Raw genomic sequence first — 17,437 nt, forward strand, 5'->3', positions numbered from 1 at the left:
ACCGGCAGTTTAAATTTTAACAATATTAAATTCAATGAATCATTGATCTTCAGAAAACAAATTGCAGTAAAATTGACTATATTATGATAAATACTATTTCCCATGTGCTTAATAGCCTGAAGAATATGTAGATGAAAATCATGGGCGGGGAATTGAGTTAAAAAACAGTTCTTCAGTGCCAAAAAAAAAAAAACATTCAGCATTTTTCCCACGATCTATGCATGCGAACCCCCTTCCCTGTTTCAACCCCAAAACTATTATTACGTTACAATTTTTAAGGGACGTCTCATGGTTGAAAACGGAAAGGAGAGAAAACGAGGAGAATCTATTGTACGGTACGTGTCGTGCTCGACTTTGAGCAGTGACACGCACAATGGCAATTAACAATCGGGCCAATTTATTTATTGTTATCAGTAAAATCGGTTTGACATAATTTCTCTTTCACTCCCTTTGGAACGATCAAAAATCGTTATTCGTGTGACTGGCAGAGTGATGAGACGACTGTGCAATTATCGGGACACCTGTCGTTCCCATTATAGTGATAAAACATTGGGGATAACAAAATATGAGGGAATTATTTCTTTGACATGGGAAACGTTGATTAGATAAATGGATTTAGTTGTTGTCTACTCTGTTGCTGTCGTTGTTATAAAATAATTCCCATGAAAATTATTTGAGGACAACTATAATATTCGGTCCGATCGTTTGAATTATTCAATTGCAATATTGGTTGTGATATGTCAAACAATTGAATTTAAAAAATCTCTGTCGTTAGTTTAGCGATAAATTAATGTTTTAAATGAGAGTTATGGGATGATTATTGTAGATATAACCTTGAATGAACCCTCTGATTATTTTTCAATTTTATTTTCCTTTTTCTCGAGGAAATATTTCCTCGGTAGAAGTATTTCTTAAATCAGCACACGAAAATTTTCACAATAACTAATTCCATAGTTTTGATCCAACTTTCATCCCGTTGTTGTATAGTTTTTTTAATGGAAATGTTTGAATTATCCTGCTGACAACCACTGGTTCGAGATCGTCGTCTATGCGAAAGGACAATTAGATTAAAAGCAGCGCCTCTCGCGGCGGCTTGAGATCCATTAGTGCCCATTGTAACCACCCCATTTGCACCCCCTCACCCCCTCTTCGCGTTTTACCACTGCCCCCGCGCGAAGAGTTTCATTTCTCCCCCCAAGTCAATCCCCACCCGTCTTTATTCTCAATAGTAATATGCTCACTTTATACGTCCACTCACCCCCTTTTTTCCATTTGGACATAACTCTCACGATTTCTTCGTCTTCTACCCCTTCGTTTTTTTTTTCCTTTTCAGGAGCATTTCTGCATTTCGCATTTTTTTTTTTACCTTGACGTGTGCGGGAATAAAAGTCGCGACCGGAATTTAACGGAGTGAATGGCATTGCAGGGGGTATCACGTACTGTGAAGTGAGACTTGATGATGCACGAGTGGTGAATGACATCAATTAGAAGTGACTTCAGTTTTTACAATTGCTGTCATTTATGAGGATTTTCTCGTTAAGATTATGAGCCGTGGGGATGGTCTCTTGAAGGGTTTATCTCGAGGAGGGATGAATTTTTAAGGAGTGATATGAAAATTACCCACACAGAGAGATATTTTCTGTAAAAATTCTGGTACAAATAGAAAAAATTCCAATTCTTCGATTGTGAAAAAAACTTGTACCAGAATTTTTTTTTTAAATTCCTCTCTGTGTAGATAATTGTATCCACTTTAACAGGTACGGCAATTTTTCCCTGTATTTTCACCCTGAGATTCTGGATATTTTTTTTTCTCTCCTTGTTGTGATGTTAAGTTCTACTGTCTATGTCATTCCGGTTACCCCCTCACCCCTCTCCCCTATTTAATCCCCGGAATTTTTCCATTCGAACAAACCAATTACCTAAATTATAAAATGGTAATTACTCCAAAATTGATGTTTTTAATCCGTTCATTGAACATTCCCCCTTGTCATGGCTCCCACCCAGTTACGCTGTAAAGGGTGATCATTCAGCTCTTAAAGTGCTCGGTATATTCGCTATTTTCGAATCCCCTTAATCGCTCTGCAGGGACATATCAGTTACGGGAAACCACCGAGCACTCGGTGGACTTTTTTTTTTTTTTTTTTTCTCTATCCCCCGAAGAATCGAAGACATGAGGCACACAGGGCCCTTGAATACACCATAACCCCGTGGGTTATTGTATGGAGAGACGTTCTTATTGGTACGAACCGTGTTTTAGGCATCGACGCGCTCACCCAGTCGACCCCTTAATGCCCTGATGCTCTCTAATAGCCTTAATGAAGTGTGTACACTCTGGCAATGGTCCATTTGGGAATAGGGTACCAGCTTATGCTTATTATAATGACACTAATTTTTAAGCATAACTGTACAGTTAACTTAACAACGTGCGAAAGTGAGTTCTTATTCTCACGAGATATGTCTTTTGTGATGTTGGAATGGTTTTGCACTGAGAAAAAAAAATGTTTTGTCAAAAAATTTTATATTTCAATTAATATTAATATTTCTTGCGGTGTATGAATCAATTTAAGATTTTAAAACTCGTTAATGAATTTCTTCTTCAATGAATTAAAAAATTTATTCACTTAAAAAATTAAAATTTGATTCATTAATCATTTAATCGTATTACGAATTTTCAATGGTCATTTACACTATACGTTTACAAACTATTTAGTGATATATTTCTGAACGATTTCCAGAAATTCGTTGCATTCAGAAATGAAACGTAAATTACACTGGAGTTAAAACCGACAAATTGAACTGAAATTGAGCGATTTATTGCTATCCGGGTTGTTGGTAATGTATAATAGATAATGTCCTGAATGAGCGAGATCAAAGCATCCGATATATATCTGGATACGTATCGGGGCTACACTGGTACACCAATGCCATAGGGCTTGGAACCTTTTTCATACGTGATCGATTGAATCTGAATTGACGGGGGGGTTGAGGGGGCAAGAGGGAAGAGGCGTTTACCGCTTGATGAAAGGTGCGTCAAGGCATGCGTGTGCATGCATCCCAGTGTCGGGGATCTGTCGTGCCTGGTGTCTAACACACATTCAATGTTTATTGAATACTGGACATCTACGGCAATGCATCATGTAAATGCCGTTGTCAAGGCCCTTGTCGGGCTTTTCATTGCTATTTTTTTTGTCCCAGGCTTATCTAAAATGCCTTCGAAAGGTTCATCAAGATACTGGAAATATCTGCATTCATTTTCAAGAATGAAAACATTTTTAATTGACAAAAAAACAAAATATTCGGTCATCAAGAATGAAAAGTTTTTTGGAATTTTGAAATTCCCATGTGATTCAATCACAGTAGAATTAATTTTTGAATCTTATTACGTGAGAGTTTAAATCGTCTGCAGTTCACCTTAAAAATATATCCAAAAAGCGACAATAATCACGCTTAACCTTTCAGAAAATGCATTAAAAAATTCCCCAAGTTCACCCCCTCGAGTGGATTAAAAAAAAAGCTACGACAAAGCGTAAAGTGTAATGAAACTTGTATTTTTTCATCCACCTCTTTGCATACCCCGCCGAAAAAAGAGGGAAATTCCAAGACCACAGTCACTCTACTCCAGTATCCATTTAGCTTCAGTTATGCATTTGTCAAAAAACCAAGTCCCCTCCCCTCCTCGTTTAATGTTTGGTGGCGTCGGTTTAATGGCAGTTTAAGGGGATTTTCGTCGGGTAATTATGGGGCAAAGAGAGAGAGAGAGAGAGAGAGAGAGAGAGAGAGAGGGAGGGAGAGAGCATAGAGTCAGTCAAAATGTGAAGGCGAATGAAGAACCTTGAACGCAACGTCTGTCCCTGTTTCTCACCCTGAATGCCACCGACAAAGGGTCTCAGTTACGCGATTACTTGCGCCTCGTCTACTCTCATATTTTTTTTTTATTTCCCATCTCCAGCGACACCTCGGGCCCATTGGCCAATGGTATGGGTATTACTGGTTGCCACCTTCAATTGGCTCCGCGCATAAACGCTAATGGTATCGTCTAACCGCATAATGAGCCTATCCGAGCCTAAACCTCGAGTGGCCTGAAGAAAGCAGGAAACTCAAGTTGTCGGGGATGTGAGTGTTTACTGCGCACGCCACTGGGCGGATACTCTCGATTCTTGATCCTTTATAGTGAGGTAGGGCCACTCTAGCCAATCTACAGGACCTCCCGCTGTCAGCCACCGGCAGATGCGAACACTCGGCATATTATTCCTGCAATTTTTATTGTCCTTTGAAAATCCCCTCGATTCAACGGAAGAAAAAAATGAGATGTTTGCCCACAGAAGTATCTTCCATTGTGGAGGTACTGGGTACTTTAGCGAGTGAATTTGAAACCGGGAGGGATGAAATTTGTAACTGTTTATTTGGTTGGGTTGACCCGGAGAGATTTTTCAATGCGGAAATTTTGAATTTCCGTTTGACATTTTTTTTTTTGGGTGGAAAAGTGAAGGGTTGGGCTGAATCAGGGCAGTGGCAACTGGAATAATTAATTTTTTTGAGCAATATTTGTTGTAAAGAATTGGAAAATTTTTAATCGAGGGAAGACAATTTTTTGTGTTTACTTCAGCTCTCGATACAAAGATTTTAATTCAAATTGAAATTTAATTGATTGAATAAAATCTCCTCGGGAAATTGGGCACTTTAGTCAGTGACTTTGAAGGGAAATAGAAATGAATCTTCAGTTTGAACCTTCATGAATCATTATTCGCAAAAAAAAACCGGGGGTATGTAAAAATTGAACGAATTCAATGCGTCCATATTGCGAGAAAAAATATCGCGATACCTCGACAATCCCCGACAAATCGATGAGTATCGATGGCAAGTGGCGTAATCCCAGAATAAAAAAAACAATGAACCAGAAGGTAGAATCCATGAAAAAGTTGAACGGATCGCTTCGTTTTCCAATTTCTCGATGAGAAAAGCCAAAACGGATATTACGACTCGGCTTCTTCTCATCCATAGCCTTCGCTCGTCAATCTGACAGGTATAGTTTTCCGTTTGATTTTGGGACAAAAGCACGTCAGTGGATGGGGCTGATATCTGATGGACTGATGGCAGGTTTTATTTTTCACAGCGATTAAGCGTACCTAGTTTTCACGACGTTGCTTTTGAAAAAAAAAAAGAAACAAAATGGACGATTTATCGCGTATAGTTTATCGTTCCTCCAAATTCACAGTTTATTTCAATAAAAATCAGAATTATTTTCGCGTAAAAATCAGGTAATTCCCATGAAAAACCACTTGACGATTGGTGGTTAATTCACCTGCAACGATAGATCGGCGATCGTGCAATGTCGGCTTTATTACTAAATGTAATAATAAACCCAAACCCCCTCACAAGACCCCAACCAAACTCACCCCGTGAGACAGAGACGCAACGAAGGAAAAAAAAAACTGTCAAGTGGAGCCGCGCAGAGCGCGAGGGGGATGAAGAGGGAGATCGAACAAGAGGGTAGGGCCATGCCATTGTTTCATTCGATTTACACCCCGTGAAACTCTCTCGCGAGCTGAATGATTTGCGCGTCGGTGGTTATGCGCATACGCGATACACTGAAAACCGAGCAATTTACGGGAGAATGAAAAGTTAAGCTGCTACGGAGCTTAGGGGTTGCTGTCCAGACAATGGGCGGGGTGAGGAAGGGGGTGGGGTGGGGGGGTGGGGGAAGAGGGGCGCAAGCTTTGTAATCGCAACTGCAAACAAACGCCACGATCTATAACCCCCTCTTATGGCTCCTGTCTTCGCTGCCATTTATCTCAGGACCACAAACCTGAGGATGGTAATTGAGATATTGGGATCTGATTAGCACATGATGAAATATCGATCAACTCCAGATGTTATTAAGGTTCAAACTCTGGTGAGATTGAATGGATCAGGTGGTGGAATATTGCGAATGTATTTGTAGAATTTACACTCAGAAAAAAAATGTATTTTGGTTGATAATATTTATTTTGGACCAAAAAAATGTCCAAAATTCTAATTTGAAAAACCGCTTTTAATTCATCTCAGCAAGAATTTGATGAGTAAAATTGTCTTGTCCTCAGATTGCGATGATTTGATTTAGATTTTAAATTTTTTGAAGTAGGGACAGAGATGGAATTAATAAAAAGTGAATTAGGTTGAATTTTTTTATCCAATAGTGGAATATGCTCAGTAGATGAATTAAATAGTAAGGGTTAATCCTTAACTTAGTAATTTAATCAAGTTCCGAGCCTCGGGGCTTGACCAAACATCCCAATACGATGACAGATATATTAGAAACGCCTCAATAGAGCTGCCTGCATTGCATTATTCCTCCGTCAAATCTCTACAGCAAATACGAACGAGTCTTTTCCCATGAAGAGGCCCCATTCCAGTGGCTCTCACAGTGTCAAATATTCTGTGTACTGATAGAAGAATTGGGTTGGTGTTATTAAGAAGGCTAGGTAACTGTTACTGAATGACGCTATTGAATTACACGGAGGAGAATATTTAATAAAAATGATCAAAACGTATTATTTCGGTATTAATTTGGGAGCGAAATGTGCACAAGAGCGAAGACTTAATTCCTGGCTACGACTTTGCGCTTCTTTTTATCTCCTGCTACGAGAATTTTTCAAGAAAAATTTCTGTCATGCGATTGAAGAAAGTTTTATGTACTTCATTAAAGCGGATTAAAAGAAAAATATTCAATTGAATTCATTGGTTTACATTAATCCAGTCTTTCTTGAACTGTAGAATTTTTTTTCCCCCTTCGACGATGCAAACAGAGCTATCGATAAGCAAAAAAATTCCTTCTGAACTCGATAAATGCATCTTGTGGCGTTCAGACGATGTATTAACTGTCCCCAAGAATCTCATTAACTGAACATAAAAGAGATAAATGAAAAAAACGATTGACAAAGGTAAACAGTGTGGCAAAACAGAAATGGAAAGCGCTGGACTGGTATAAACAAGGGTCGACAATGCAATATTAGGGGGCATTAAGTCGCCATAAAGAGCGCATTAGAAGCTAAGGGAAGAGAAGTGGAGGGATGAACGATGCCCTTGAGGGGTAGTTTAGCGTTTAATTGTCCTCGCTCCCCATTTTTTTTTTGGTCGTATCAAAGGTCTCGATTCCTCGTTTTTCGGTTGAACCATCATCAGGTTCTACGGTGGTCTCAGTCCACGTGTGTATCACACGTTTTTTAATTCACCGGGGTATTGCGTCTATTGCTAATGGGATGGACATGGTACGGGGTATCTATCATTATTAAGGGGGTGAATTATCGATTTTACGGGTAATGGAGGGACAATTTGGTGTTGTGGTATTTAGAGAAATTGGAAATTTGTAGACGATCGCGTGAGGGATTTTAAAGAAAAAATCATAGGTCATCGTTATGGTTCCATTTAGGAGGAAGGGGAATCTATAAAAGTTTAGATATGACTTAAATTTCAATGAAATTTACAGTACCTGTGCGGCTGTGAGCATGAATTTTTTCATTAATTTAAAGTTGGAGAAAAATGTACTTCGACATATTTTTGTGGAAATATTCGACTAAAGTCAACAGTGAACTATTGATTTACTCAAATAGTTAGATTGGAAATAACAAAATCCCATATATTTTCAACCATTTTTTTTCCATTGAAAACAAATTAATATCTTTATTTTTTTCTTTATTTCAACCGCGTATTTGAAACGAATACGCGAAATTGAGTAAAAAATAAGTAAAAAAATAAAATAAAGCGCCCGGAAATATGAATAAAAATCACCCACAAATGTAGTGAAGTAAATATCAAGAGATCCCCTTCCACCAAATTGACCATCATGTCAAACAAAACTACCCCTTCAACTCGCTGACAAATCTCTCATCTGCACCTAATATAAACATTAAGTATCATTCAATGGAAATGGAGAATAGTGTTGAAGGATAGACAAAGTTCAATTCAGCGGTTGAAGGAGCGAGAATGACGTAGAGGGAGGGAAAACGTATAAGGGAAACCTTAAGCGAGTATCCAACTTGCTATTGAACCGATTTTGAGCAAATATTCACTGGGAAGCAGATCGGGGAGACGGAACTACCAGTGGTAGCGAGTGAAAGAGACTGCAAAGGGGCTGCAGGAGGTTGGGGGGGGGGAGAGGAATGGAGACAGAGTAGAACGAGTATACGACGAGCATCGATGGTGAGGGGTTTTAGAGGGAAGAGGTAGAGAACGCTCACAAGCCCTTCGGCAAATTTCATAACCGAACTTGTCGTATTTACCGAGATTATTTCAATATATTCGACTCAACCTGGCAATCTGTTTGGTGAGGAGAGAAACCGGTGTATATGCGTGAATGGAACTTTGCGCGGCAAGCCGACTCTACGCCGGTGTCTATAGGGGCTTTAGATGGATATCGTATGTGCATTACATATACCTGAGGGGTTTTACAAGTTGAGAGTACATTACAACCAATATCAAAATCATTTGAAAATGTCACTTCAATGAACGATGCGAATGGTACATTTCTTTTCCAGATGAATTTCAACAGTTTTTTTTTTTTACTGAAAATGGTGTGATGATTCATCATGTTGTGCGATCCAAGATATTGGGTATTGATGTACAATTTATTCATTGGAAGAATTATGACACGTGGATTCAGTCTTTTTGAATCCAAGGATTGGGCTAGTTCAGTCCCAAAATTTACCCTTTTTTGGTGTCATGTTCTCTGCGTGTGAGGATATCTGTTTGTGATTTAAAATATTTTTTCGAAGACCATTTTGATCAGCAATACGGTAATGTTGATCGCCAATACTCAATCCAACTTATCAAATTCAATGAAATATTTTCCCACGAAAATTTTGATTAAAAAACAATTGCCTATTTATTGTCAAACATATATTGACTTATTTTAGTTGCACATGTCGTGTTAGAGGTATAATATCTATAGAATTTTGATATCTATATGTATATAAAAATGGCCACCGTATTCAATATGGTTTTACGAGGAAATTGGTGGAAATTAATGTTTCAAATGGGCTAATTAAATAAAATGTCTTCTTGGTGAAACGAGGCGTTTGGGGCACGCGACATCGACACGTGATGTCGGCACGTGCCGTCCTCAGTGCACCTAGATATACACTGCTATAGTCGGATGCCCTCTCAACTCCCAGCATCATTCACAGCCCATCGAATTCTTACTGGTTAACTTTGATCCCTTTGCCATCATTGCGCATCGTCCGTAATACTGTCGTTCATTGAATGAATTCGACATAATGCTCGTTTATTAGCACGAATAACATGGGCGTTATGCAGGCTATTTATATCTATCATTCCGGGGCATTTGGAAATCAATTTTAGGGGTTGGGGGACAATGATACTCGTTAATTTCTTTCATCCGGGGGCTTTCTTAGGCGCCATTGAACATCTAGTGGGAAAAAAAGAATTGTTTAATAAATCAGGAACGGTTTCCTGAGGTGAGAATATCGCAGTAAAATTATGTTTTATATTTTTGCATAAACATTAGAGCTTCCATGTGACTCCGAAGTTTCTGGAGAGTTTTACAATGATTTTATTATTTAAACTTTACTGGGGAATTTCAATCGCGATTCTGAGTATTCACAAAATGTTTTTTAAATAAAGAAAAATTAGAGGGCGCACTTTTGGAAGGAGATTGATAATTACTGGACCAATTATGCGCCTCTGATTGGTAAGAAATTTATTAATATTATGAATTTGACCAGAAATCGATTTTAGGGGTGGGAAATAAGGTAATGATTATTTATTGAAAATTCCCTTGTAATTGAAATGACCATTGAAATATCTCTCAGTATATCCCCCGAAGATACCTGTCCAAAGCGCAAACCTCTTTTTTTTCCACTTGACACAGTGAATGGTGTTAGTTCTAACGCCTGAGGCGGCCAACACCATGACAACTGATGCCATTCAAACGCTTGAAGGGGAAAAATAGGAGAAGAAATGTCTCTTGCCTTCTCTTACCAGATCGTATACATATACAAGACGGGTAAGAATGAGAGATATAGCGGTACAAGGGATTTTCAGGAGTTTCGCAAATTCGGTTCATTTGTCACATTGTCACCGGCTTAACGAGAAATGAGACCCTCTTGAGTGAAATCGCGGCCAAAGACGCTTGAAGTTTTACCGACGCGACGATGAGTGGTTGAAAAAAAAGTGAGAGAAACGAATCTAATGCATTTAGAGGAGGTTTTTCAGGGAAGGAATGTCTTCGTTGAAAAGCTGATACTTCAACCATATTTTTTTGCTATTGCTATGGGTTTTTTAGGGTTTTAATTCATTAGAAATTATCATGTTAGGGAAATAGTGGAATTGCGGTACAAAATTTCCCAGAGATTTTCAGGAGTGCGATATTTAATTCCGTTAAGGGATGAAGAATAATGTAATGCAGGTTTCATTGGAGATTTGAGGATAATTTTGTTGAATTTTTTCATCGGAATTTTCTCCATTTCTCTCCACCTCAACCCCAAATCTTCCACGAAATTCCCCAAAATCGACTTCTTCACGTTCACCAATTTTCTCCATCCCCTTCCTCCCCAATTCATCGTCCATCAATTTCGTCTCTCAATTCAATAAAAATCACCTAAAGTTAGAAGAAAAGAACAATAAAAAAAAAAAAATCAACATCCCATACCAAAAACATCGTTTAGTCGTTTTGAGAATGAACGAGACACGACATGGCGTGAACGCGTTTTCCGTCCAGAGGCTTTAACCCCAAAGAGTGAGGGAGAGAAAGACCAAAGAGGACAGCTCTATATGGTCAACCGTTGGACCCCAGCATGTGCCAGCAACGAATTTGTCGGCTCTGAGTGAAAAATGTTCGCGACGCATTCGCGAGGACAAACCCCTCACCCTCCCTCACCCCTCTCCCCCTTCCACTATATATTTTTTTTTATCTCCGTGCCACATCACCATTTTCCCAAACTCCCACACACGCTCAATATTTTTTTTTTAGCTTTAAACTAATCTATCGACAATTTGACGATAAAAAAAAAAATACACAACGTCCGCCATTTTTGCACTTGTTTGCGGATTACTCATTCTATCACTCTTTTTATTTCTATTTTAGCCCGTCCCATCGTGCCTCATATTTCTCTCTCTTTCTCACACACTTCATCCCTCCCTCCCTCCCACCAACCATCCAACTCATCCCCTACACCACTGGGGTCTCACTCACACTCTAAAACCCGGAGTAAAGCTATTAAAATTCATAACGCCGGACATACACTGAGCGAACGGGTTAAAACACAGCGGTTATATGCGAGAGGGGGAGATCCTCAAATGAAGTAACCAAATTTTCTGGAACTCGTATACAGTTGTGTGTGCAACGTTTCGAGTGAAGGCTCAAAAACAAGGGACAAACCTGGATGCCCCCTCCGGGTGAATTTTGAATATGCATTGCCTCCTGGGTTTCATGGCACAGGTTTGTTGAACGTATGGGGAGGGTGTGTGGGTGTATTTTATTCTTGTTTATGTCGTTGGAATATGCCTCGAGGTTGGATGAATGAACCGATGGAGATGAGACGCTAATGTCTGTCGCCCTTTCGATTATCACGTACTGCGAATGGCTGTTTGGAGTTGGATGAAAGTGCTTTCGAGGACGATGTGGGGGATTTACATATTGTTGGTTGGATTTTGGGCGAGGGGAGGTTTGATTTTTTGGGACATGTCAGTGGCTTTTCGATACTGTAATGGAATCGTTTGAAAAAGTATTCAATAAATATTGCGCAGGTGTTAGGAACAGATATCGAGTCGCTCGAGAAAAATTACTAATTACAAGTGTTTAGCACTTCTTCTCAAACGATTCAATTATTTGTACCAAGTAACCAATAAATTTTGCTAAGCGATACGGTAATTTCTACTGATTTTCATATTTAAAAAAATCATTGAGTTTTTCTCTTCGTATTTTGGAATGATTACGACTGGTTTTTAAAATTTTTTGTCGATAGCGTTCATTGTTATTCGAGTGAAGGCGAATGAACATGTGCTGGCATATTCAAAAATTTAGTTGACCAATAATTTTTTGCAAATAGTATTAACGAAAATGATTTACTGAATAGGTCCTTAAATTACGATGATAAAACATATGACATGTGCGTCGAAGGGGAGCACCGAACAATTTGACGCTGACTCTCTCCCTCAACAATTCAATTTATACGTTTCAACGTTCCCCGTTTTTGTACTCAGCGTGAAATTTCATTATATCATTTTGGATATATTAACGATTATTTGATTATCGTTGAATTATTGGTAGTTGTTTGATATTTTCGGTGATGAAATTGCCATTCGAGAAGGGAATTGGGTTTGGTGGAAATGTAGGGAATACATTCTATTAATTCCTAGCTGATGAATTGATAGAAAAATCCCAATTCCCAATATTCAATTGATTCCCTAATTTACAATTTTTTAATCACTCGTTTTTTGCACTTCTATTTTTGGAATTTATCCGCTATTTGACAGTCTATGTTATCCGTCGAGGTTATGCAGGTGTCTCAAGGGGTAACGACTATCGGCAGGGGTAATTTGGGGGTTTTGGAGCTTTTCGGCCGCCCCTTCGTGTGGCAGCACGTGTTCCACCACCAGTGCTCGGTGCTCGGGGTTGACTAGGGGTTGAGGGTAATTTATCGATGGATATGAAGGAATTCCTCTTCATTTGTTGATAAATTAAACATCAAAGTGTGAAAATTATTTTAATTTTCAATGCATGAACGATCAAATACGTGACAATATTAAAAATCTGAAATGATAAAGTATTTTATATTGATAACAGAAAAATTTTGATTTTATTGAGGTGTCGTAGGTCCCGAAGTGATTCAGAGAATCATTTCATCGAGAACCATCCCTCCTTTTTAATTAGGGATTCCTTAGTATTTGAGGGTAACTTACCTTTATGATGTGGCTCTTATCGAGACGAAGTTGACGAAAGAATCTAAATATTTTTCATTTACGAAAATAATCAATTATATGATGTTTTAGCACAAATTATGATTTTCCAACATTGATTGTTCATGAATTATCCGTAATTAACATTGTTTGAGACGTTGAAAACTGACTATATACTATTACTATTATTTAGAAAACATTATTGATTCTAATTGCACTCATAGCGAATAAATATGAATTCCAGACTGTTAAGAATTTCATTCAAGAACAGTGAACCGTAAAATTTTCACTCCGCGAGCTCCACTCACCCTGAATTTCACCCGTTTCCTCCCTCTCGCGATATCATTTCCACAACTAGTGCACTGTTATAATTACAGAGTAGCAATCAATTAGTACACCAATCATGCGTCGATTAAGGGGTCGATTGGGAACGTAATGGGCCCTGTAGGTGGTCAGTGATAATTAACGTACGCGGAAACCGCCCTGAATGCGTACTGCATAAAATCAAATGCGGGCCACTCTGGTACCGGAAGCGAAATACACCCCATCCCCTTCTATACTATCCCTCTCTCTTTGTCCCACAATACACCTGTCTATGTCCCATCCCTGAATCCATCTGTGGGATTGAGCAGGTGATTGAATGAGATTCACGCCAGTGCGGTGGTCGAATATTTTATTTCCTCTTCGAAGATACACTGAATGGTAAGTCCAAGGTAGATCGGGAGTAGTGTGTCCGAGGAAGGTAGAGGAACGACTGTCTAGAGATCGGGAAGAGTGTGGGCTTATAAAGGAAAAAGTGTAGGAAAGGGAACGCCTTTGGATCTCTGGTTTAGGGTTCGGAATGCGCCGGTTCTGGGGAGTTCCCCAGTCTCTAAATAATGGTTTATTGCCTGTAGATGACCAGGGTTTGGGGTGTTCCCCAAACTGATGATGGTCGAGAGGGTAATTAGCCTCCGAGGGTCAGGTCCGGGGCTAGACTCGGTTGGGGAATTTCCCATCGAGTTGATGGGGTGTCCTGGCGACACTGTCACCACAGTACCCCCCTGCCAGTGATTTGGATCACGATGATGATGCTACTGTCCTGCCTGGTAGTGGTTGGTGAACCTGACGCGTCTTCCTGAGCGCGTTGTTGGTGGTGTTGCTGGTGGTGGTGGTGGTGGCTCTGGTACTTCCGGCTCGGGTGTTGCTAAATTCTGGGTGGCTTGTTGGAGACCTGCTTCATCGTCAGCGATGACATAAGCTGGTTTCAACCTGTCGATGGAGACGTTCACGTCCTTGCCCCTGATGTGGATGGTGAACGTCTTGGCGCTGCGGCGGATGACCCTGTATGGACCTTGATACGGCATCTGGAGAGGTCCTTTTGGTGCGTCATGGCGGACGAAGACTTGCTCTGCCGTGGCTAGGTCTTTGAACACAAAGGTTTTGTGAGCTCCGTGTCTGTTGACCTTAGCCGGGCGCAGGTTGGCTAAGTGCTGGCGAAGTTCCTTGACGTAGTCCGCTGGGTCGTCTTGGTGACTGACAGCTCGGGGGGCCAGGAACTCTCCAGGTAGGCGTAATGGCTCGCCGTATGCCAGGTCGGCTGCTGATGCCCGGAGGTCTTCCTTCCAGGCCGCTCTGATCCCCAAGAGCACCGTGGGGAGTACCTCCGTCCACGTGGTGTTCTCATGGCACTTGATAGCTGCCTTGAGTTGGCGATGAAACCGCTCGACCATGCCGTTGGCTGCTGGGTGATAGGCAGTTGTCCTCAGGTGAGTCGTGCCTGCCAAGTAATTGAGGTGCTTGAACAGGTACGACTCGAATTGCCGACCTTGGTCTGTGGTGATGCGGAGGGGAACTCCGAAGCGGCATATCCATCCCTCGTAGAAGGCTCTAGCGACTGTGGGTGCCTCCTGGTCCTCCAGGGGAAATGCCTCCGGCCACCTGGAGAATCTGTCGACGCACGTGAGGCAGTATCGGTAGCCCTCGGAGATGGACAGGATGATCAGGTCCATGTGCACGTGCTCGAACCTCGAAGATGGTGGGGCGAATTCTCCCACTGGCGCTGAGACATGCCTGGTGATTTTGGCCTGCTGGCACTGGATGCAGGCGCGAGCCCACTCGCGGCAGTCTGCTTTCACGGACGGCCAAACGTAACGTTGAGTCACGAGTTTGACCGAGGCTTTGACTCCAGGGTGAGCCAGGTTGTGGATGATGTTGAAGGCTGCTCGGCGGTATGGAGGTGTCAGGTATGGTCTTGGTGATGGTGATGACGTGTCGCAGAAGACAGCTACGCCTGCTCCTGGGATCTGGATTTGCTTGAGTTGCAAGCCTGATCCTGAGCGTAGGTATGTTTTCATTGTGTCATCGGCCTGCTGTGATGACGCCAGGGCGGTGTAGTCCAATGGTGACGAAACTGCGTCGATGCGGGATAGTGCGTCCGCGACGACGTTGTCCTTGCCGGACACGTGTTGGATGTCGGTGGAGAACTGCCCGATGAAATCCAGGTGCCGTGCCTGTCTGGGTGAAGCCTTTTCCAACTTCTGCCGGAATGCGAACGTGATTGGTTTGTGGTCCGTGAAGATCGTGAAGGTCCTGGCCTCTACCATGTGTCTGAAGTGTTTGATGGCGAGGTAGATTGCCAGGAGCTCACGGTCGAATGCGCTCCACTTTGTTTGTGCTGGACTGAGCTTCTTCGAGAAGAAAGCCAATGGTTCCCAGTCCCCGTTGACTCGTTGCTGCAATGCTGCACCGACGGTGTGGTTGGAGGCGTCACAGATGAGCGCGAGGTTGGCGTCGGCCTTGGGGTGAGCCAGGAGCGCTGCGTCAGCTAGTCTGGCCTTGCAGGTGGTGAAAGCCGTCTGGGCTTCCGGAGTCCAGTTGATGGGAGTTCTGCCCTTGATATTCCCCACCAAGAGCTCGTTGAGTGGTGCCTGGTCCTGTGCAGTCCGGGGTATGAATCTCCGGTAGAAATTCAGCATACCCAGGAACTGTCGGAGTTGCTTCGCCGTTGTTGGTGCTGGATAGTCCAGGATGGCTTGGACTTTTTTCGGCAATGGACGTGTGCCCTCCTTGGACACCAGGTAGCCCAGGAACTCCACCTCAGGCTGGCCGAACACGCACTTCTGTGGGTTGATGAGGAGGCCGTAGGATTGGAGGCGTTCAAATAAGGTCCCCAGGTGCTGTTGGTGTTGTTCTGGTGTTTCGGAGGCTATCAGGATGTCGTCGATGTACGCGTAGCAGAAGTCCAAGTCCCGTAGCACCTCGTCGATGAAGCGTTGAAAGGTCTGGGCGGCGTTGCGAAGACCGAACGACATGTAGGGGAATTCGTACATACCGAATGGTGTGGTGATCGCCGTCTTCGGGATGTCCGCCTCGGCGACCGGAATTTGGTGGTACGCCCGAACCAGGTCGATCGTGGAGAAGATCTCCTTGCCTCGGAGTGCCTGCGCGAAGTCCTGGATGTGCCGCACTGGGTAGCGGTCCGGAACGGTGCGAGCGTTGAGCGCACGGTAGTCTCCGCATGGTCTCCAGTCATCCGTCTTCTTCTTGGCCATGTGGAGAGGTGAAGACCATGGGCTATTCGATGGTCGGGCTGTACCTCGTTGGACCATGGCGCTGAACTCCTTTTTGGCATCGGCCAGGCGGTCTGGGGCCAAACGTCGTGGTTTGTTGGCGACTGGAGGTCCTGGAGTGGTCTGGATGTGATGCTTGGTGTCATGCCGCGGGGATGTCCCGGTTCCATCGGGTCTGGTGAGGCCGGGGAACTGTTGCAGGAGCTCGTGGTACTGAGAACTACCTGTAACTATTTTAATGCTTGATAAATTAACCAATTCGACTTGCCCGGGTGAGGTGAGCGAGGTGATGGAGTCCACGAGTCTGCCGTTGCGGAGGTCCACCAAGAGTCCGTAGTGGAACAGGAAGTCTGCTCCGATGATGGGTTTGGAGACGTCGGCGATGACGAAGCTCCACGGGAATGCTCGCCGCAGCTTCAGATTGAGGTCCAAGGAGACCGTCCCGTACGTCGCAATGGTGCTGCCGTTCGCCGCCGAGAGCTGATAAGTCGACTTGCGTTGCGGCCCGCGCACTAACCGTCGTGGGAAAACGCACAAGTCGGCTCCTGTGTCGATCAAAAAACGTACCTTGGTTTCCTGATCGGTGATGAATAGGCGGCGCGTCGTCGAGGCAGAGTCACTACCCGCCATTAGTGACTGCTCGGTCCGTTTCCCTGAGCGGTGAAATTGCACGGTCGTGTGCACATTTTAGCCTCAGGTCCGAAGCGCCGATGGTACCAACAGATGCGGTCGGTTCCGTGCTGCCGGTGCGTGGAGCGCGACCTGGACCTCTCTCGCCTGACGTTGCGGCCGCGGGGGGATCCTCCGTCTCCTCTGCTCGACCGCTTCAGGCTCTCGATTTCAGAGCGTAAGTCGCCGAATTGTTCCTCGAGGTTGAGGGCCAACTGGGACAGCTTGAGGCTCAGGAGCGCCTCAATGCTGTGCGCCGCTGCCTCAGCGACCTGTGGAGCAGCAGGTGGGATCCTTGGTCTCAGGATCTGGATGGTTTTGTC

The 17,437-nt window shown here is 42.9% G+C and overlaps 1 protein-coding gene across 5 annotated transcripts in view; it reads left to right on the forward strand.

Annotated features, from left to right (window-relative positions):
* Window positions 1-17,437, forward strand: part of LOC135173075 (homeobox protein orthopedia-like) — a 115,321-nt gene that overhangs the window by 23,563 nt on the left and 74,321 nt on the right. The window lies entirely within an intron of this gene.

The sequence above is a fragment of the Diachasmimorpha longicaudata genome, chromosome 2 (genome assembly GCF_034640455.1).
Source record: "Diachasmimorpha longicaudata isolate KC_UGA_2023 chromosome 2, iyDiaLong2, whole genome shotgun sequence".
NCBI lineage: Eukaryota > Metazoa > Arthropoda > Insecta > Hymenoptera > Braconidae > Diachasmimorpha > Diachasmimorpha longicaudata.